Here is a 23,316-nt window from a genome sequence, read left to right as displayed (position 1 = left end):
CAGGTACCATGGTTCATTATGCTCTCTACCAACGCTGGTTTATGTTTTTACATTTTCTATAATAAAGTGTGAGCACATATGTGTAGTGAGTATTGTGGAGTGTGTGATATGTGTGTATGAGTCTATTTGTGTGTATGTATAAATACCCATTAAAATGAAAAGCAAGCCAAGCATGGTGGCTCACACCTGTAATTATATGACTCAGGAGGCTGAGGCAGGAGGATTGCAGTGAGATCTAGGCCACTCTAGATAACAGAGTGAGGACTTTTTTTTTTTTTTTTTTTTTTTTTTTTTAGGAAACGATGAAGAAATGTTAATGTTGACAACGCGTGTGTTATAAAATTGTGGGGATTTGGCGATCGTATTTTCTTGTCGTTTTTCAACTGTAGACTCAATATCTCTCTTACAATGCACGGGGTTTTTCTTTTATCTTTTTTCTTCCTGTGCTGCTGGAGGTTGAACCTAAAAATCTCATGGAAGCCGCACACACGCTCTACCCCTGAGCCAACCCTCAGCTCTCACATATTCTTGATAATACTGACATTTTTATTTTAAAATTGTTTTAATTAACAATATCACTTATATAGTTCAGCTAGAGTTTGCTTCTGATGCAATGGTTAGGGTGAACAGTGACCTCGACTCTTTATAGATAATGGAGCACAGCATCTAACTGTATATAGTTTTCAGTGGCTCCAGATGACCATTTATGAAAATATAGTTCTAACGTAAAATCTAGGGTTAGTCTCTGTCCTTTGCTGTAACAGGATCATCTCAGAGGTACGGTCTGAGAGTAAACAGCTAGATGGGTTTTTTTTTTCCTCTTCTCCTTGTTATATAACATAAAAACAACAGATCCATTTGGCACCCACCTTTCTCCTCCAAAGTCACCTCTGCACTGGAATCCTGCTCCTCAGATTTCAGTCAGATATCGGACGGAGGGAAAGGTTTCTTAGTGAAAGTTCATGCATTTTACCACCAAGCTGGATTCTGACAGCTTGGGAGAGTCCTTCTTTCAGACCTGAGGGGCAAGGCCTTTCTTTCCTGTTATCCATCCGATACCCAGTGAGGGCAAACTGTTATCGCATTGAATCACATTAAGAAACACAGGCAAGGACAGTAGAAGCGATGAAATCAGAGGCCGTTAATGGATATTTTTAGTGTATCGGGAGTCCACAGTAGACCACATTGTTAGTCATTTGATAAGGCCATTAAAATCAGCCCTCTAAGATCAATAAAAAAAAATGTAAAACCAGATAGCTTTATAAAAACAAACATATTTTATAATTATGCATGCGGTTATATTTTCTAAACATTCTAAACATGGACAGCTATTTGGAAATTATTTTGAAATAGGCATCTTATTCGTCTAATTTTTTCCCTCTGCTTTTTTGCTCATTTTCTCCTAAATAACTAATTATGAAATATGTAAGGAATGATATAGGCTGATGATTACTGAAGAATAGTGTTTGCGTGTGCACTTGAGAATGAAGTCAGAGGCAGATGTAGCCATGCCTCTGAGAGTGGACCTTTCTGCCCAACAAGTATCTAGAGGCAGATAGATAATGTTGATGCAGACTCACCTGCCTGTCTGGGCTCCCCTGGCTTATTCTCTCTGTGCTTAGACCTATGCTCCAGGCTTTCTTTGCTAGGCATTTTAACATATAATCCTAACCATTTAATAATAAGCACAATAACCATGTGAAATGATTGTTTTATAAAAAAGGTTAGGCTCAGACATTAAGAGCACATATTGATCTTGTAGTGACCAGAGTTTAGTTCCCAGCACCCACATCAGGCAGCTCATAACCACTTGTAATCCTAGCTCCAAGGGCTCCACCTCCCTCTTCTGGCCAACTCGGGCGACTGTATTAACCTGAACGGACGCATGCATATACTTGTAACTAAAATTAAAATTAAAAATATTTTTTAAAAATCAGAAAATAGGCTAAAGGGCTGGAGATACAGTTCAGAGATAAAATGCTTGCCTACCACACACAATGTCCTGAGTTTAATCCCAGCATCACAAGCAATCAAAAAAAATCAAATTAAATTGCTTGTTCAAGGTCACATAATAATCTAGTTATTCTAAATCTTACAAGATCAGTTTCAAGTTATAAACAAAGGCAACTGGCAATGTCTGCCACTGTCTAGAGTATCTAAGACTTAACCTTGAGCTAGGCAGTGTATCAAATCAACTGTATGGCTGATTTCTACCTAAGACTCCTCCACCCCTTGGAAGATGTACAAAATGTTGACATTGACTAGTGTGAAGATGGAGCCGGCTGAGGAGGAGACTCCCTCTGTAAACAGACCCCAGAATTAGGCATCACTGAGGAGGGAAGAAACAGCCGTTCCCTTTCTGCCTGGATGTTAATAAAATTAAAGGGAGCTCGTGTGGCTTAAGTCTGGGAATAGACAGACTTTTGATGACAACATTTTGATGACAAAGTAGAAGTCAACCAAAGAAAGTTGAATCTTGACATCTTTCCAGCAAGGGTCACTTGTTCCAACCCAGTGGGCTAAACATTTGGAATTAGAAACCTCAACTTTGGCAAATTATAGGTTTGAAATGCTGGAAGTTCTAATTAGACATACATCTAAATGCCAGGAGAGCCCGCTCTGTTCATTTACTCTTAGCTTTATGAAAAAGTATTTGTTTGGAATGTGTTCTCGTTAAAGCAATTTACCTTCAGGTTTAAAGAATGGAATATGCAAGAGAATAATTTTCCAAGTTTTACTGACTGAGTGATAAAATGGAAAAAAATATTTATAAAACCATGGATCCTTTGTAATTAAAAAAAAATCCTTTAAATGCTAAACGTTAAATCCAATGAGACATTTAAGTCCGCCCTCCCACACAGATCCCTGTTCTTGCTGCTAACGTTACACGGCATCCTAAGAAGATGTGCATCACATAGCTGAGCGCTGCTATAAGGTTACATGGGAGTTCTAACAGGAGGATTTCTGCAGACACAAACACAGGTTAAGCAACACCTCGAAAGCAGGCTCAAATGAAAGAAATAGGAGCAACGAAAATAAAGCATGAGGAAACTCTGCCACCACTAGCTGAACAAATGTTTCCAGGGACTGGAAGCCAAGAAGACAGATATCCACCGAAGGCTAAAAACCGTCTGAATCTACTAGGTCCCTACACACTGGACGACAGGAACCTAAGCACTGGAGGCAATCAGACCCCAAGCCCCTCCCACCTGGAAAGGAGGAGCTAAAACATTGGAGGCAATCAGACTCCAAGCCCCACCCCCACCCCCACCCCCGGGAGGGAAGACTACACTGACCTTTAGCAGCTCCACCGCAGACCGCAGAAATCCCAGCCTGCAGCCCATTTCGAAATTACCAAATCTCCAAAAATTACAGGAGATGGGTAGCTTACCAACACAATCGCTTTGATCACATAGGTCAAGCCTGCATCAGCATAAATGGTAATTATCGACGAAGGGGTCACCTACTTCAGTCATTTAATAACCCATTCTCAGTCAGATTTGCCACAGCTCCAGCCCAACTCAATTAGGAGGCACAGGCATATTGGGTGGAACTATTTTCCAGTGTAAGAAGGCTTGGAAAATTTAAGCAATTAGGTGTTCTATTCCTCCTCTGCTCATGTATGGGGTATTCAATGTAACTAGTTTTATTTGTAAAACTTTATATTTTATTCTCTTCTTCCTAGAAAAGAATTTAAATTGTATTTCAAAGGGCTTCAGGGGAAGGGTTGATGGCCAGTTGCTAGGAACTGCAAGTCATATCCCCTGCTACCTAGACTCCAGCTCCATGGATAAACTGTTTTTCACTGCTGTTAAAAGTCCCGCACCCCTAAAGCACAGAAAGTCTAAACCAGTGGTTCTCAACCTGGGTCTTGACCCCTCTGGGAAGTTGAATGACCCTTTCACAGGGGTAAAATATAAGATACCTTGTATATTACATATTTACATTATAATTCATAACAGTAGACAAATTACACTTACGTAGTAATAATGAAAATAATTACATGATTGGGGGGGTCATCACAACATGTGGAACCATATTAAAGGGTTGCAGAATGAGAAAGATTGAGAACCACAGGTCTAAACCATGTTGGTGACCATGTCAAAGCACATCATAGCTTTCACCATGAGGTTCCCCCAATCACCTGGGATACAAGATCTACATAACCACTTTTGTACCTATGTGACCATTTCTTCCCATATGGATGCAACATCTGCCAAGGAACAGGGTTATGTGAAAGAAAGCAACTTGGACTCAGAGTCCAGTTGTGTGGGCTCTAGCTCTTGGTGGTGGTGGTGGTGGTGGTGGTGGTGGTGGTGGTGGTGGTGGTGGGATGTGTTAGTGAAGATAACTCAGTGTAGCAAGAAGCACATCTGCTAATGTCCATCGCACAGACACGAACCCCAGTTTTCCACCTTGAAGCTATGTTACTCTAAGCAATTTATCTCAAGCTCGTGCCTCGGTCTTCTTCTTTGTTAAATGTCAATGCTGTCAAGAACACACAGGCACACCACCACTGCCTCTGCCACTACCCACAAAGCACCTGTTACAGTACCTTGAGGATCTACTTACCTGTCTGTCCATCTCTACATCACCCTCACCCCATACTAACAGCTTTCTCTCCAAACTACCTCTACATCCCCAACATAGTGGCTGCACCTAACCCAGAATAGATACTCAACAAGTACTTTCTTAAATGGTTATTGTCAAAATAATTGAGCAACAATTCGCCAGTCCTTTACTAGGGATCATTACGTTTGTCTCTTGCCACCAGAGAACCACCCAGAAAGAACGTGTTTTCCTTCCTGTAGAACCTACTACGATGCCATTTCAGATGCATCAAAGGCTTATGTGGTTTCTTTCTTCTTTTCAGATAAGAAAGAATTTATGGAGCACCTACCAAAGCCAAGGAATGTGTTCCTTCCTGCAGTTGTCTATTTGATGGCTAAGCGAATATAGTTTGTGATCAATCCCCAAGGTACTGAAATGCACTTGCTTACATCTAGTAACTGGCACTCCGTCAGACATTTAGATGACACAGAAGAAAATGACACAGAAGAAATTTAATCTTCTCTTAAAGTTCAGAATTTAGAAGACAACTATCTAAACTGCTTGTGACACACACACACACACACACACACACACACACACACTCATCACGGCCTTTGATCCTCTCTGTATCTGAATAATGGTGTTCACCAGAACCTTTACCATTCTGTTTTCTTCTTAGATAATCTCCTGTCTCTCAATATCTCTGTCTGAGCCCAGAATTCATAAAACAGAGCGAATGTGGTCTGCTCCCCAGTGAGCACTGGAGAGCCAGCTCCACTCTCCAATGTTCTATTGCTATTAATACAGGAGATTGATTTTTTTCGAAAGGGACATCATACGGTGTTGACTCACCACTCACAAGCCACAGGAGGCTCTAAATCTTCCTGACGTGTGTGTGTGCTTGCAAGTCATCTCGCGCCCACTCTGTACCTGTTTAATTGGATTCGGAGATCTTTGAGGACTTGATATTTGTACCCATTAACTTCATATTGTCAGGTGACTCACCACTGCATCCCATCAGCACTAGGGTAGAGGGGACTCTGACTGTATCCATTAAGTTACTAACCCTCTACTTGTGTGTCATCTGGAAATCTGCTTAGCATGCCATCAACGTTATCATCTTAGTCATCAATAAAAATGTCAAGGTGGGTGGGACAGGGACATGGGCCAGACCTGTATTGGAGCCCCAGAGACCCATGCACATTTCAGCACCTTAAAAACAGAACAAAAAAAAATCCCAAAGAACCTTTAATAACATCATTCAATCAACAAATTTTTGGGTGAGTGTCTTCCATATACTGTTTCAAGTACTGAGCCTGTAGCACTAAACCAAACAAGCTCTCTGCCCGCCCTGAAGTGTACATTCTAGAAGGCCAGCAGGGCAGTTAATCTTCAGTCATCTTGATTGGATTTAGAATCACCATGGAAACAGGCCTCTGGGCTGCATCTTATGACTGTGTTTCCAGAGAGGTTAACTGAACATGGAAGATGTATTTTGACTTCAGATGGGACCATTCCATGGAATGGGATCCTGAACCGAATAAAAAGGAGCTGTAGCTGCCCACTGGCCTTCATCACTCTCTCTCTGGTGACTGGGGACATAATGTGACCAGCTGCTTCACAGTCCGACTACTGATTTGCCTTCCCTGCCATGATGGCTTGTACCCTAACTTCCCTTCCTCGACTTTTCCTCAGGTATTTGGTCGCAGCAAGTACGGGGCTGGGGAAGCTTGGAATTGGGGATGTAGGAGGGGCTGTATGGGAACCAGATGTCTGGTGCACAGCTGTCTGTGACAACACTACTCCTGTCCCTAATTTTTGGCACACATTTGGCCCAAGAAGTGCCCCACCATGAGCAGCGAGTCTTTCTGATTCCTCAAAATTCTTTTTCTCTATGAGAAATCACATTTTTAAAGAAGTCAATATAGCGAAGATGAAGAATTTAATTTGTCTTGAAACAAAAAAAGGAAAATTGGCCTCCCAAGAAAGGCTCCTGCTTCCTGGCACTCGTAGACTACACAAACAGTGTAGGAACAAGTCAAGTCACCGGGAGGCCAGACACACCTGCTGGTGCGGTCACTTGAGAGAATTTTCAGAGTTTTGCTCAAGACATGCAGTGAATGGTTACAAACGAAATGATAGAGACAAGCTTTGAGGCAACAACTCACCTTATTCTGATCCCCCACGTTCTCAACACGGAGCCAGTCACGAGTTCAGTCACTTACAGAGAGTCAAGGGGTGGATATTAGGGTGAGCCCAGAAAATGGCTCAAAGTCTGGGCAATGAGCTTTGGAAAAGAAGACCACAGGGGACAACTTGGAAGTAACTTTTGATGTGAATGGGATTTCATATATTTTTGCGTTGTAAAATACTAATTGTATTCTTTTGATGAGAACTTTTGTTATATATTCTCACAATAATACCCCATGATATTTCTTTTTCCTCCTCCTCCTTCTCATTTTGTGTGTGTTTGTGTGTATGTGTGTGCATTTCTTTACATGTTCCTGCCTGTCTTTGTGGATATGTGGTAGGTGCACATGCACATGTGCATGGAGACCAGAGGTTGACATCAAGCTTCTTCCGTAATTGCTGTCATCATCATTATCATCTATGTCGTCGCGGCACCACCAAGCCCCAGGGATCCTCTTATCTCTGCCTCGACTGTGGTGGGATTACAGGAGCCCACTGCTGCCCTTAGCTTTCCATATGGGGATTGGGAATAAAAGTCCAGTTCTTATACTGGCAGAGCAAGCACTTTCCTAACTCAGCAATCTTCCCAGCCCACTTCTGCTATTTACAGCCATTCATTCATTCATTCATTCATTCATTCTTTCTTTCTTTCTTGACGAACTAGTTTTTACCAAATACTTTCTTTGCTACTAAGAATATAAAGGTAGATACACTAAATATAGTCCTTCAGGAAAGGGCAAGATAAAAGCAGTAAAGGCAGAGGTGATTGTCAGGACTTTATGAAGAGGAGTGGGCAGTTTGTGATGTGCAGGAGTCAGTCCTATCCATGGCGGTGGGAAGTATTTTTCAGGTAGGGAGCATGGAAGGTACACCCTGGGGAAGTCATGGTAATGGTTGCAGGCTGAGTGTCTGCATCTCGAAGTTCTTCCATGTAACCAAGACAGAGAACACCATCCAGATCAGTGAGAGGTGAGGCTGGCGGAGCAAAGAGGCCCAAATGAAACAGAAGCTTACACAGCATCTGCTAGGGGACACAGAATCTACTGAAAGTGTGGCCTTTCACCAAGGCTGATGCCAAGACTGGGGATTGATTTGGGATATATGCAGGGTGGATCAGATGTCATTCATTAACACAACAAAAAATATGAAGACGAGATGGAGAAGCTGCAGGGGAGGCAGAGACACATTTAAGCCTTGGCCACGTTCGAGCAGAGAGGTAGGCAGCTGGATCTAGAAGCAGGATGAAATCGCTTTAGAAATCATCAACACAACTTTGCTGGTTAATTTTTGTAACTTGACAAAACACTTAGTCGTACTGCATGCAGAAAAGGGAATCTTAACTGAAGAATGACTTCCGTCGAATTGGCCCTTGGGCACATCGTCAGGTCAGTTCCTTGATTGCTAATTGATGAAGCAGGGTCCAGTCCACAATGGGCAGTGCTTTCCTTAGGCAGATGGGCCTTTACTATATACAAGAGGCAGCTCAGTAAGCCAGAGGAAGCAACCCAGCAAGCAGAATTTCTCTGTGGTCTCTTCTTCAGATCTTGCCTCCCTGTTCCTTGGCTTCCTTTGATGATGGACTGTGATTTGTAAGAGGAAATAAACCCTTCCTCCCCAAGTTACTCTTGTCAGTGTGTTATCATAGTCACAGAGAAGCAAACTAACATAACACAGCAGAAATGGATTCAGAGTGGTGAATGAGAGTCTGGGAAGGTGTGTTAGGAAAAAGAAAAAGATTTGTTGAAAACCCTAGAGGAATATCAAAGCCTGGCCAGAGAAAGAATCTCCTAAAACAATATGAAGGCGCATCCATAGAGTCAGGGTGAGAGATGTCGAAGGTAACACACATTACAAGTAGGTTGGGGTCAATAAAGGCAAACACTGCTTACATATCAAAGATAAAAGACCAAGGAGTCCACAGCTGCACTAGGGATTCATGACCAGTTGGGCATCGGCTCCCTGTGAACTGAGATGTAAACAGAACCAATGTGCACAGCCAACCATTTTAAACAGTTTGCTCTGAAGGTGGAAGAAGACATAGCATGTCCTTAGACTTCCTTCCTATGAGTGTAGAAACTATACAGAAGATCTTAAAGGGGTCCCTACCTCCTTGACCACAGTGCAGCTGATTGACAACAAGGTTTGGGGGAAACATAGCTAGAAGATGGAAAAGTAGTTTACCAACTAGCGCTGGATTGGCTAAAGCTGAAACCGAACCTGCCTTGTATCTTCCCCTCCTGGGCTTCAAAGGTCCACACAGCCCTGCTAGACCAAGGCCCACTGTGATGGCTGAAGGCAAGTCTGAGTTACTGCACAGCCCATCACTGAAAAGATCTCAAGGGGAACAGACCCACTCCTTTTTTTTTTTTTTTTTTTTTTTGGTTTTTCGAGACCAGGTTTCTCTGTGTAGCCTTGGCTGTCCTGGAACTTGCTCTGTAGACCAGGCTGGCCTCGAACTCAGAAATCCGCCTGCCTCTGCCTCCGAAGTGCTGGGCTTAAAGCCGTGCACCACCACTGCCTGTCCAGACCCACTTCCTACCCTCACTTTCTCTCCCTTATCTTCATTGCTAATGTCATGGGGGCAGTCAGAGGAGGAGGAGAGCTTTGGTCACCTTGGAATCTGGAACAGGCAGCTGGCCCCACAGCTGGCCAGGCAGCTATGCAAGTGGGGAGCCTCTCTGAAAGCAAAATCCAGAAGCCAGGATAAATGGGTCAGGTGGAAAACAGATGACCACAACAGCAAGCTCTACTGAAGGTTGGTCCTGGGGAGTGAAGGTGAGACAAGTCCAAAGGGATGGACACAAGGGAGGGTTTGGCAAAGGCAGTCAGGTAGGAAGCATTGCAAGAGGAGGAACCAAAGATTCATTCATTCATTCATTCATTCATTCATTTTCTCTCTGTCTATCTCTCTCTGACTCTGTCTCTCTGTCTCTCTCTCTGTCTCTCTCTCACACATGTGTACAAGCTTGCATACACACACAAACACACACACACACACGCTGAGGCCACGCAGCGTGCTACACAGATGTGTACTTCTCCACCAGCTCAGTCACTCTGCATCTTCTCTGGCTGTTTGCTTTCTCGGGCTTCCATGATATGAGGTCTCTTTTCTACTTCCACCTGAGTCCCAGGGAGGTCCCAGGAACCGGACTCAGGCCAGCAGGCTTGCACAGTAGGTGTCTCTTCTCACCGACCCGCCCTCGACAGTATCAAGCAAAGTCTCTGACATTCATAATCCACAAGCAGAATTTCCATAAGCCCCTCTCCTGCTACCAGGATCCTGAATTCTAAGGCCACAGGAAAGCTGTGGTCTGGAACTGATTCCCCATGCACACAGGTACCAGTACTAGCAGCCAGAGACCCCCACAAGGATCAGCTAGTCTCCCCAAGTTCCCAAAGGAGAAGCAGGGTTAATAGTTCACTGAGGACCAAAATCTACAAGAAAACTAGCTAAATAACTTCACTAGTGGGAACGTTACTTCCAAAGCATAATTCTTCCAGGTGATCTAGGGTTCTCTGACACACGGGAGGCCTGAACCAAAGGGCTTCCCTGTCCTCAGTTCCTGATCAGAGTGCAGACAAGAGAGAAACATCCATCAAACAGTACACCCACCAGCCAGTGCACAGACAGGCTGCGCTGCTCAGTTACAGCTAGAGATTTTCTTTTTTAATCTCATTTTACTCGAGTCAATAATCATTTACCTGCTGGCTATTGCTTACAGCAGAGTTTTCATCTAATTCTCATTTAATAGGCCTGAAAAGGGAAAACTAAATAATAATACCTCATTTGTGTATAATGCTTATCTTCCAAGAAGACACTATAGCCATCTAGACTCTCTAAAGCACCCCGACAATGCTTTTATAATGTAAACACTAACAGGGGCTATTAGCGTTTTACAGACTGGGGGTGAAGGAAACCCGGTGGGGAAAGGGGGTAACCGACAGGACTGGTTCAATGGCACTTCCTTTCAAAGGGGTCCTGGCTGCTTCACTCTTCCTGTTTTCATTGCCTTAAATCAGCATGTTTAGCGAAGCTCATTTCATTCTTAAATTCTAAAGTGAAAAACACATTGCTTAAATAACGTAGACCAAAGTACTTCTGGGTTCCTCAGATCTGAGGCACCATTCCATCTGGTGTTACCTAATATTATTAGTTTTCATTTGGGAGGTACTAATTTCACACTCTTTCACGCTCTCACTCACTTGCACACTTATTATGTCACACTCTTTCACATTCTCACTCACTTACACACTTATTCTGTCACACTCTTTCACGTTCTCACTCACTTGCACACTTATTCTGTCACACTCTTGAGCATCCATGTATTCACTCAACAAACTTGATTGCTCGAAGCATATAAACACTATTCTAAGGGCAAAGGATAAAAACGGGTATAAGATCATAAACTTCAAAACACATATAAGCCATTGAGTGTGCGGGAATATTCTACAACTGCGCTGGGAATGGAACTGGAACCGTGGTTTCGGGGGCACAGACTGGAGCTCTGGCAGGCAGAGTGGGTAAAGCTAGGCTTCTCTCAGAGCTGATCATTCTAGAAAGAGGCAGAGGTTGTTCCTAGTACAGGGAACATGATGTGTAAAGACAGACAACAAATGCAGCTGGAGAACTAGAGAGATTGTGTATCAAGAGTTTCTGCAGCTGGTCACTGCACAGACCCTAGACAAACCCACAAATGATTCTATAAAGGGAAATGTCTAATTCACAGATGTCTACCTAGAACATATTCTAAATCTGTACCATGGTCCCTCTGGGTACTTAGACTACATATGGGATATCATACAAAAAAAGGAAAAAAGAAAATCTGAATTGAAGAAAATTGAAGTGTTCTTCAATCCAGGCTCTTCTAGGTTTGTGTTCTCCCGATTTCCTAACAGCCAAAATCTAGGGAATAGCCATTAAGCTGAATCTCACCATTTATCAAATCTAGGTGGTGGCTTAACACCACCCCATTATTAAATTAATTCTTTTACATTGAAATGTTTCAAAGTCTAGCACGTTCAAATACACTCAGTTGCATAAGTCAGGCTCCTGTTCACCTCTTTGGGAAGATTCATACTTAGTGATGCCCTGTCCCCAAAAGGATGGGGCCAGTCTGGTAGGCCTTACCAGCAACCCCACATACTGGCAAGAAGGATTAGAAATGGTTTCTGAAAACCCGATGCTGTATACTTGTTATGATAGCTCTTCCCTAAGCAGCCATACAGGAGAATGCCTACATGAACTGGCCAGGGGAGAAAAGGGTATAGTCAGCAAAGAAGTCATACAGAGCCTTCAGGAGCTAAGGCCCTGAGCTCCAACTCCAGATTCCATTATTATTCAAGGAAAGGTTTCCATGTTGAGTCACATCCTTGTCTCAAAGTACTTCACTGATGTATCAGCACCTGACCAACTTATAAAGCAGCCTTTCCTTTGCCCAACCTTCAGTCATTTAGGAAGCATTTGTTTTCTCTCTTAAAGCCAACCAAATGCACTCTCTGTCTGTCCCCATCACTCTGCTAAACACACACCACAAAGATGATTACAGAGCACTGTACCTGTGAAGGTTGAAATGGCTTCTGTGATGTCAAGTCCAAGGTCAATCCTAGGTCATCCCACCTTCCCAACAGCCTCTTGGAAGAGAGAAGGTCAGAGAAGGTCATGGTTGCCATGATCACTTCCTCTTATGGAAAAACCATCTTGTATCTGCCTTGCACACAGCATCACCCTCCTTTCTGTATTATCAGTCGTGTCTTCGGTCTCTTATTGGGTCCTTCTGGTCTCTGTGTTGGAAGCCATGTTGGGCTGGTCCCTGTACAACGGCCACATGGTTCACTGCATGTTTGCTTCTTTTTTCCCTCCCTCCCTCCCTCCCTCCCTTCCTCCCTTCCTTCTGTCCTTCCTCTTTCTCTCTTTTAGTTTTCTTTATTTTTGAGACAAGACATTGTGGTTCCTTCCTTGGTTCTGTTTCTCTCTCTTTCTCTTCCTTCCTTCCTTCCTTTTGCCATAAGATCTTACTCTAAGTTACTTTGTCCCTCTCTCTTCCATCTCTTCCTCTTCTTCCTCTTCTTCTTCTCTCCCCCTGTCCTCATCTTGGTTTCCTTTTTTGAGAAAAGGCCTCACTCACTCTATAGCCAAAGCCAGCTTGTAACTCACTATGTAGCACTGGCAAGCCTCAAACTTATGGAAATTCTCCTGTATCAGCCTCTAGAAATTATATTCATGAGTCACCATACCTGGTGATATTGCTTTAAATAAATATCAGGGGTTGGAGATGTTGCCTAAGTGGCAAAGCTCTCACCTAGTATTGAAGCATGGGTCTGATCCTACCTATGAAAAAAGTATATAATCAAAGAAACCAATAGCTGCACAATAGCTCAGAACATGCCATTACCTGAACTCACTGCCTGGAAGCCAAAGAAGGCTTTTTCTCCTGGTCAACCAAAGTTTGGGTGGGACACTGAGCGGGGCAGGTTGGATCTTCCAAAACATTTTTTTTTTTTTTTGGTCAAGGGAACAAGACAAGGAAAAGCACAAAGGAATATGAACAAGAACAGTGTCTATGCAGGAGGAGGAAGGCTGATGTGGGTGAGTGAGCAGAGGTGGGGTAGTCTGTGCCTATGCTGGGAAGAAATTTGATTCATAGCTAAGAAACTTTCATTTACACTGAGGACAGTAAGAAAGTATCAAGAGTTCCTGAATACAGAACAGTGATTGTCCATATTGAAAACCCTGTGAGGAAGTGAAGGGAGAGCCAGAGTTAGGAGAAGGGGGAACCAGGAAAGCCAACTAGAGGCCAGGATGGAAGGAACTAGAGTCTGAATGGCCACAGCAGCAGAGGGGGGCCATGGGGCCACAGAGCCAAAGGAGATCCAGAAGCAGCACCCAGGGCACATACACTGATCAGACAGAGGTTTGACTGTAAGGGAGCCCGTGCTGGCCGTCAACAACATTAACAAAGCTCAACCTGGGGCTGGAGAGATGATGGCTCAGGGGTTAAGAGCACCGACTGCCCTTCCAGAGGACCCTGGCTCAATTCCCAGCACCCACAAGGCAGCTCACACTGTCTGTAACTCCAAGATCTGGCACCCTCACACAGACATACATGCAAGCAAGACACCAATGCATATAAAATAAAAATAAATACATTTTTTTTAAAAAAGCTAAACTTGGGAAGGGGAGCAAGTGCCAAGTACCACTAGTAGCACATGGAACTTGGAGGGACTGCATGATGCCGGCAGCGGTGAAGGAAGAAATCTGAAAACAAGGGCAGAGAACTGCAGGAATGTAAGAGATCAGGTGTGTCACATAGCCTGTGAGATAGCCTGGAGATGTCGCACAAATGAGTCAGAACCCTGAAGAAAAGGATGCAGCCAGTGGTTAAAGAAAGAGCCAAAAGAGGAGTCTGAAAAGGAGCTCTTAGAGAGATGGATGGGAAAGGGACCAATGGGGTCTACAGTAAGTGACCTTCCTTGGGGTGGGGTCAACAGCCCTCCCTGGGGCAGGATGAGGAGTGCAGTAGGCTTTGTCATTAGACCTCAGGATGAGGGGCTGGAGATACATAGCTTCAGTGATGGAGAGCTGTAACATGCATAAGCAGGCATGGCAGCTGTGTGTGCTGTAACCCCAGAATCTGGAGGTTTCACAAGCTTCAAATCCAGGAGCCGGCCACGTTTGTAAAGACAGGAGCCTAGCCTCTGGTCCCGAGACAACCTTGAGTTTTTGCAAGCCAGTTCAGTATATTTCTTGAGTGCCCGCTACTCAGGCTTAGCACTTATGTCCCCTAAACAATATGCAAAGTGCAATAATATTTTGGGTTTTCATTTGCCATCTCACATCTGCCTTTTTCCAAAGACAGATGTCTCTCCTTTCACCCCATTTGCATTATAAAAAAATTCTTCCATATAGCACTGTTCTCTCTAGCTGAGGGTTTTTAGCTCCCCCCCCCCAAAACCAGGTTCTCCCAGTTACTCTACTTCTATGAAATAATCCAGTTTAATATATATGTTTGCCTGCTGGCTGTTTCCCTCTAGATATTCATAGCCTTATGTGTCAAAGGAGTTTTGAAAGCTTGGCACTCTGGTGCAACTGTCCACAGCTGGTATAAGCAGTGTCCACACCTAAGCGGGTATCTCCTCTGTCCAGAACATAGTTTTTCTTGTCATAGTAACGAAAACCGACAGGGATGTTCTGACAGCCACTGCTGGCTTGTGGTGCCACATAGGCAACTCATATCTTGAGGTCCGGTTTATGTTTGAGCCAACATTTCACCCTGTTGCCCATGCCAGCCTCCACCCAAGTCTTCCTGTCTCGGCGTGCACCATCAAACCCAGCAACAGATCTATCTGCACTATATGTGTTGACAAACCAACCAGATCTTACACTTACACATTTAACATTTACTCCCCACCCCCGAAATCTTGTATTTAAATAAACTACTACCAAACATTTATTTAGCTAGTAGTTAAAGCAACAAGGGTTTGGGAGTCTACATTTGTGCACCATCAAACCCAGCAACAGATCTATCTGCACTATATGTGTTGACAAACCAACCAGATCTTACACTTACACATTTAACATTTACTCCCCACCCCCGAAATCTTGTATTTAAATAAACTACTACCAAACATTTATTTAGCTAGTAGTTAAAGCAACAAGGGTTTGGGAGTCTACATTTGTATTTTGGCTATGTTAAGTAGCACAGTGGTTTTTTGTTTTTGGTTTTTGGTTTTTTTTTTTTTTTTTTTTTTTTTTTTTTTTTTTTGATCCCAAGTCATCTGAGAGCAGGAGGTGGGGGTGGGGCAGGAGGAGTGGGGTGGTGGTGAGGGAGATATCCTATCTTGTCTACTTGTCTATACTATAGAGCAGTTCTGAAGTGCTAACAGAGCAGGGTGGTTCTGTGTGGAAATGATCAGTACTCTGGGTTTATTGCTCTCTTTCTCTTCCCATCTCTTGTGCCATTTTGAGTTGTTTCTCAGATAAATAAACCTTTCTTTTAGTAAAAGAAATGAATTGAGCCATTACTGGAGCCATAGACCAAATGAAGAAATACTGATGTAAGATTCCACTACGGGTTCCACGCTCAGATTGTCTGTGACTCCGTCTCAACTCCCATGCTTACTAATACATAACGAGGAGCACGGGCACATGCCACTCCCAGCTTTGGTTTTATCACCTGTAAAATGGGGATAACAGCTACTTCTCCCCGCACTGGGGAACATAACGGATGGAAAGCATTATAGCATAGAACTTGGCGTACGGTAAGCGCAATGCGTACGGTAAGCGCAATTGTTATCATAACCAATTCGAAACCTCCCAGTAAACCAGGTTTTATTATTCTGCAATTTTTGTGTGTAATCATTTCATCTAATGCTATGGCATAATACCGTACCATACTATCTATTAAGATCCCATTTAAAATCTCTCTACAATGCCTGGTATGACACATAAGCCTCAGCTCTTCCCACCTAGTAACCTCAACTACTGAGCGGGAGAGAGGGGGGAGAGAGGAGGAAGGGAAGGAGGGAATGGAGGGACCGGAGGTGAGTGGAGGAAAGATCACGTGCCAAGCACTTGACATCTAAGGCTTCCAGCTTCCGCCCTAGGGGAACACTGTACTACCCACCACGGAGGTCTGGCGGAGGACTTTGAGGTTAGGGTTGAGGCACGTGGGATGAGGAAATCAGCGTTCTTTACAAGCACTTAACTTCAATGAACCCCCTGCTGGCTCATGTAGATGCCGCCTTTCTTTTCCTAAGTGGTTAGCTTATCAGTCAGTGGGGTCTGGAATTCACTATTTTTTTTTTAAATGATGGGCAAAGTTGGCAGGACCTGATGGAACATGCCTGCAAAGTTAGTGATTGAGAATTGAGAGACAGAAGTATCTCAAGTCTGAGGCCAGCCTGGGCTAAGTGACACGACTCTGACTAAAAACAAATGAAAAAAAAAAACCATAAAAACCAGGAATTTCTTTCTTACTCTCTTTCTTTCTTTCTTTCTTTCTTTCTTTCTTTCTTTCTTTCTTTCTCTCTCTCTTTCTCTCTCTCTCCCTCCCTCCCTCCCTTCTTTCTTTCTTTCTTTCTTTCTTTCTTTCTTTCTTTCTTTCTTCCTTCCTTCCTTCCTTCCTTTCTTTCTTTCTTTCTTTCTTTCTTTCTTTCTTTCTTTCTTTCAGCAAAGTTGCGTAATCCCAGGCACGTGGCACTTCCCTCCTAAGCAATTCTGAACAGCACGCCCATAGCTGGAAACTCTTTTTGTAGCATGTATGGATCAGAAGCTTTGAGTTTCATTTAAATTCTAATCTTTCATTTAAATTGAAATTTAAATCTCATTTAAATTTACCCTTCATTCATCATGGGTTCCCATTTCATAGTAAGTTTCTTTTTCATGAATCTTTTTCTTTCTTTCATTATAAGAGCTTGCATGTAGATCTAAAATACCAAGGCAGTTTAGAATGTACAGAAATCACGAAGAAAATGAACTCATTTCCACTACCAAGGTATTATCTCTCTACATATATTGTACTGTATAACTCTGCAGTCTGTTCTCCCCCTCTAGCTCCCCTTGAGAAAACACTTTTAAAAATAAGTAACCAAGCCAGGCTAGACTGGTGTCACACAACACTTGGGAGGAGGCAAGTGGATCTCTATAAGTTCAAGGCCAGACTGGTCTATATAGTGAGTTCCAGGACCGTCAGAACTACATAGAAAGACCCTGCTGATTGATAGACTGATAGATAGATAGATAGATAGATAGATAGATAGATGCTTTGATGCAACCAAACAACATTTTGTGATGTCATGACACCTTCTGAAAGCTGCTTCCTATTTTGTGCCTACATTCTGTCACAGAGTCTCTCACAATTCATACAATGGCTCCTTCTAGATGCTTAGGTTATTTCCAAATATTATAGAGAATGCATCACCAAATATTCCACGTTAAATTTTATGAGCATGTCTGATTATTTTCTTTGGAGAAAGGCTTGAGAAATGAAAATCCCATGTTAACCATTAAATGGTTCACATATATTAAGAGGGTTCTCATTGTTGCTGTTATTGGGTCTTCTTTTTTTTAACCCCCAGGTAGGGTCTAGCTGTGTAACTCAGGCTGGCCTTGAACTTATGATCATCTGGCCTCAGTTCCCCAGGTGCTAGGATTACAGGTTTGGGCCACTGTGTCTTACTGTATATGCTAAGTAAGGTTTTAAACACACGATGCTCCATTGCACCCTAGAATTCATATACTTCTTTATACTCACTCTAGAGAATGAGCCTAGTCATTTCTCTGGGGCTTCATCCGTGCAGTTATATCAGTTTAAGGTTCGTGCTGATGCATTAAGAGGCACAAAGCACCTGGCTCTTACTACTTATTGACTGACTGGTTGGTTAACAAGCACTGTGTATTGAAGCCACCACTTTATACATGTAAACCACACATTCTACCAGGGAAGGTATGGACAGGACCTGATAACTCCCCTGTCATTTTAGGTCCAGGGGACAGTTCCATTCTGCAGTCTTTCCCTCATGGTCTCACAACCTTGCCAACAAACTCTCAGTTTCATACTGCTGCGTTCAATTCCAGGAGAGCATCCCAATCCAGTCAGCCATCTTAGCTCAAGTCCTGACCTTCTCTTTGGTCGAGGAACTTAGGTCACGTGTCCATACTTGAATCCTTTATTAAGGGATGCTCTTCACTGACTGGCTGGCTGTATCCACTGGGCAAGAAGGTGGAAAGAGAGCTCCAAGGGGCGGCAAGGAAGAGGCAGCTGGAGTGGGATGGGGCACACTTAAAAGGATGACTAAGGCTGTATCCTTACATCCGGATCATTGTCTGCAATAGAAAATGAAGTGCTCTGCCATTCAGAGATGTGTTTGTTTCCATTAATGTTGCAGATGCAGACACTGGAATTGAAGGCAGAAAAGATGTGGTCCTCTCCCCAGAAGGTCATGTTGCTTACGAATGAATCACTTGGGTACATCATGGCTTCTAAAGGTCTGATTGTTTGTGGCTGGAACAAGTTTTTCCATGATCAAGGTCAAAACGTCTGTTTTCCTCTCCTATCCTAGGTTCCAAAGATGGACTAGACAACAAATGTTCCAAACCAGTCCTTTATTCTGATGCTGTTTCTGGCTCCTGCCGACCTTTAGACCACTCTGACTGCCATAGGCACGTACTGACCAGAATTTCACTTGACCACTCTGCAATGTCTTTTTCTGTTTTGTGTTTCCAAAGCTCTAACGACTTCCCCAGAGAAGCCTTTCCATGGGGTCAAAGCTAAGCAAGTTGGACCCTGGAGCAGCAAGGCGCTAAGTCAATCACCCAGTTGATTATGTTCCGTGGCAGGGCACAGTGACACAAACTCCAGTGTGCTGGGAATAGTTCAAAATGTCCTGCTGAGGGCATGCCACTATCTGACCCCATCTGAGATAATGTCCCCTCATGCTCCATGTTGACCTTTCCAAAACACATTCCCCCTCCACTCACTCTTGCTATCTCTCTCTCTCTCTCTCTCTCTCTCTCTCTCTCTCTCTCTCACACACACACACACACACACACACAGAGGGGGTGGGGGAGGGACAGAAGTAGGTAGGGAGAGAGAGTATTATAAGAGAGAGAATGAGAGAGACTGTGTGTGTGTGTGTGTGAGAGAGAGAGAGAGAGAGAGAGAGAGAGAGAGAGAGAGAGAGACTCAGCTCACAATGGTCTCTTGTCATTGTCTTAAGATTTTTTTCCTTTTTTTTTTTTTTAAAGACATGGAGGCCTTGGGAATTTTTGACCAGAGCCTGCTTTCTGGCTTCAGTCATGTCTCTACTATTTGCTCTGTTTCAATGCTTTCTCATCAATGGTGCTCATGTGACTATCTCTTCATCCTTCACAGGACGATTTACTTCCTAACATGGCCTCCCAGTTCCTGTCTGACTCTTTCCAACATTCTGGCATGGCCACTGGCAGAGCTACCACTTTCAGGACACAAAAGTGGGTCCCTTCTCTGGCAGAAGCTATTGATCCCAACAGACCTAGATGTGCAAGACTTCAAACCTCCTCTCTTCTAGAGCCAGTCTGCACTAGGCTGTGAGGCAGCTAGTGATGGTGAGCTTCCTTAGAAAATACTCTCACATTAGACACATCTATACACAGTAAAATCAGAGTTGAGCAATAGAGAGGACTGGGGAGTCTTGGTAAAGTGCTTGTCATCCTAGCATGAAGAACTGAGTTTGATTCCCAGAACCTATGCCTTTTTCTTTCCTAGTATAGAATAGTTTATTTGGGGGCATGGTTAAGAGTGTTGAGAAGGGAATAGAGGTACAGAGAGGGGGGACAGAGAAGGTCAGAGAGAGAAAAAGAGTGAAAGAGAAGAGGCTAACCAGGAACATGTGAAGGGGGAGAGGGGAAGGGGAGAGAGGGAGAAAGGGCCAGAACCTATGTCTTTAAAAAGCCAGACACAGTGTCAAGTGCTTGTAACCTCAGAACTGGGGATAAAGAGACATGTGGCTCCCTGGTACTTGGCTAGCCAGCCTCACCAAATACCTGAGCTCTAGGCAAGGAAGAGACCTGGTCTCAAAAAGTAAGGTATATGTCGCTCAATGTTGACATCTGCTCTCCATATAAACAGACACATGGGCACATGCATGTGTGTGTGAGTATATATATATATATATATATATACATATATATATATATATATATCACAAAGACATAGGTTCGTGATAAAGAAGATGATTACTATGAATAAGTGTCTGAGTCTAATCCCTAGCACCAAATGCCAGGCCTATAATCCTAGGACTGGGGAGGCTGAGATGGAAGGGTTGCCTTGAGTTTGAGGCTAGCCTAGGCTATATAGTGTGACCCTGTCTCAAGAGTCTAAAACAAAAACCTCACAAACCACAATGAAGCCAAACAGCTCACTACAGTGCTTCTTCACGCCTGTAATTCCAAGACCTGGGGGTGCAGACATAGGTGGAGCCATGTGTTCAAAGTCATCCCCCCTGCCCAGCATGAGACCCCGGGGAGGAGGAGGAAGAGGTGGCGAAGGATGGGACTAGGAAGGAGAATGTGTGAGGGAAAGGAGCTATGCTGTAGGACCTAGGAAAAGCTACCAGTGAATGAGCCAATTTTCATTCAGCGCCATTAGCCTGCCCCATTCAGCAGTATGACTCCGCCATTATTCTTTACCATGGACATAAACAAAGCGAATGAGCTGGGAAAGCAAGCAGCTCAGGGTCAGGACACTCACCAGCACGCACAAGACAGTGGGTCTGGCTCCGCCAAACAAACAAACAAACAAAAAAAAAAACCCATTCATTGTCTTCAGCGCTTTCCCAGACTCCAGCTGCCTGTGGACCTTAGCCTTCCCAGTACTGCTCGTACAGGTCTGAGCCCTGCGTATAAATGGGAGATGGCCCATTTATACAGTGAGTCCATTCATCTATTCTCCCCGCTGTGGTCTCAGTTATGCTTCCAACCGTTATCCCAAAACGTCAACTAGAACATTCCTAAAATAGACAACGTATAGGTTTTAAATAACATCTCTTCTAATACACTGCCATCTCGGCTACTGTCCCTAATTTATGAATTAAACTTTATCATATGCATGCATAGGAAAAGGACCACAGGACACATAGAGTTTCTTAGTCTCTGTGGCTTCAGGCATCTACGGAGGGGATCAGAGATCTTTGGGGGGGGGAATCTTTTAATTTTGTTCTTATTTTTTTATTTTTTATTTTCTGAAACAGGGTCTCATGAATCCCAGTCTGGCCTCAAGCTTGTTACATAGCTGAAGAGTAACTTCAGGTCCTCCTGTCTGCCTCCCCAGAGTGCTGGGGTGACAGGCAAGCATCACCAGACTGAACCAAAGGCTTCCCTTCATGTTTGCTAGGCAAGCACTCTACCAACTGAGCTCTATCCCTTACTCCTGCCTGAGGTCTCAGGATGCAGCCTGTTCCACATTAAGCAAATTTGTCGCACTCCCTCCTCTCTGCCTTTTTCCTTCGTTAAAACCAGGAGCTGGCTGGGCAGTGGTAGCACACGCCTTTGATCCCAGCACTTGGGAAGCAGAGGCAGGTGGATTTCTGAGTTCGAGGCCAGCCTGGTCTACAGAGTGAGTTCCAGGACAGCCAGGGATACATAGAGAAACCCTGTCTCAGAAAACAAACAAAAAGAAAGAAAGAAAGAAAGATAGAAGGAAGGAAGGAAGGAAGGAAGGAAGGAAGGAAGGAAGGAAAGAAAGAAAGAAAGAAAGAAAGAAAGAAAGAAAGAAAGAAACAAACAAACAAACAGGAGCTGATTGGACTGTTTCTTGAACAAGTAACCACACCGATTTTTGTTTTTAACAATCTCCTTTTCATTACCGACATTATGAATTGTACAGAAGTGTATTTCTGCAGACTTTTTTACCCCTCTAAGGCTTTCCTTCTTAGTTCTTGGCCAGGCAGAGGTTCTGCGCATGCGCGCGCATGCTTTCTTATTCCCGTCCAGGCTGGCTCTGAGTGCAGAGCTGCCTTCTCTGGCTATTTCCATTTCCAGGGTGCAGCAGTACCTGTTTGTCACTTCTGTTTCACCAACACATTCTTCTTGGCTGGTAGGAATTAAGCATGGAATAGCAGCTCTTCAATAAGGAATTAGTTGGAATTCAAGTTGTGCCAACTTTATTTAATGCTTGCTCCTCAGCAGAACGATATTGTCAGTTGATTCTATATAAATTGAAGTTTGCCATTACTCCCTATGTTATGTCCCTGTGCCACTAATTTGGTCATCTGTATTGGGAAAACATTATTGATGTTGCCATCGAAGGCTCACAAGACACGCTAGAAATTGATAATACATAGCCAATGGAGAGAGGGTAGGAACCAAAGCTGGAGTAGGAGTGCTCCATATGGCATTGCTAGTGAATACAGAGGCCAGCCTGGAACAGGAAAGCTGGGCCGTGAAAGGCCTGTTGTCTCACACCACGATAAAAACGCAGGAAGCTTTTATCATGAAGGAGATCAGCCTTATTCTAGCAGGTCTCTCATGAGGGCACCTGCAATGTGCCTCACGGGGGAGAACACATCTGGTGTCAGCAGTAGAATACAGATGCCTGTGCATGGCAGCTAGACAGAGCTGAGATCAACAAGACATTCAGCCATGGTGAAACAGGCTAGTGCTCAGAGAAGCAGGCCACTGGCGGAAGACTGGCGTTCGACACACAACGCCCAAAGGCAGAGGGAGGGACAGAGCTTGTGTGGCCGAAGCTCAGAATTAGTAGGGACCATAATATATGCAACCTTTAGGTGTCTGTTTGGAAGGGAGAATCATGTATTTTTCAACCCAGTTACGATTGGCATTTAAGTGCTGCGGTGAGGGATGCTGTGAAGCTAGGCCCTTAGGTAGGCGGAGCTTCATAGGCAACTCAGCAGCTGGTTGCTATGGACAACTGGCCAGCTGCCTTACCGGAATGCTCCGGTGACAATATCGCTTCTGCTTTTATTTTCGCCCAAATGTTCCTTATGAGGCTTGTGGGTTTCTAGACATGGTCTGTGACTCTGACTTCTAGGTTACTCTGCCCTGCCTGACTGTGCCTCTCGTGTGCGAAGAAGCTGTAT

The 23,316-nt window shown here is 43.8% G+C and overlaps 2 long non-coding RNA genes across 7 annotated transcripts in view; one reads left to right on the top strand and one right to left on the bottom strand.

Moving 5' to 3' along the window:
* The window catches only part of 2210408F21Rik (RIKEN cDNA 2210408F21 gene), a 117,045-nt gene that overhangs the window by 80,740 nt on the left and 12,989 nt on the right, over positions 1-23,316 (bottom strand). Inside the window, exon 2 of one of the 6 annotated variants that reach the window (NR_040257.1) lies at positions 12,298-12,551. The exons of the other annotated variants lie outside the window; for them this stretch is intronic. This is a non-coding gene — a long non-coding RNA (RIKEN cDNA 2210408F21 gene). The remainder of the gene's footprint in view (positions 1-12,297; positions 12,552-23,316) is intronic. 6 annotated transcript variants of the gene reach the window in all.
* Gm38782 lies at positions 13,248-16,078 on the top strand. Its single transcript, XR_868934.2, has 2 exons — positions 13,248-13,327; positions 15,739-16,078. It is a non-coding gene; the product is annotated as a predicted gene, 38782 (long non-coding RNA).

The sequence above is a fragment of the Mus musculus genome, chromosome 6, assembly GCF_000001635.26.
Source record: "Mus musculus strain C57BL/6J chromosome 6, GRCm38.p6 C57BL/6J".
In the NCBI taxonomy this organism is placed as follows: domain Eukaryota; kingdom Metazoa; phylum Chordata; class Mammalia; order Rodentia; family Muridae; genus Mus; species Mus musculus.
Note: the sequence above shows the minus strand (reverse complement) of the source record. Positions and strands in the feature narration are given on the sequence as shown.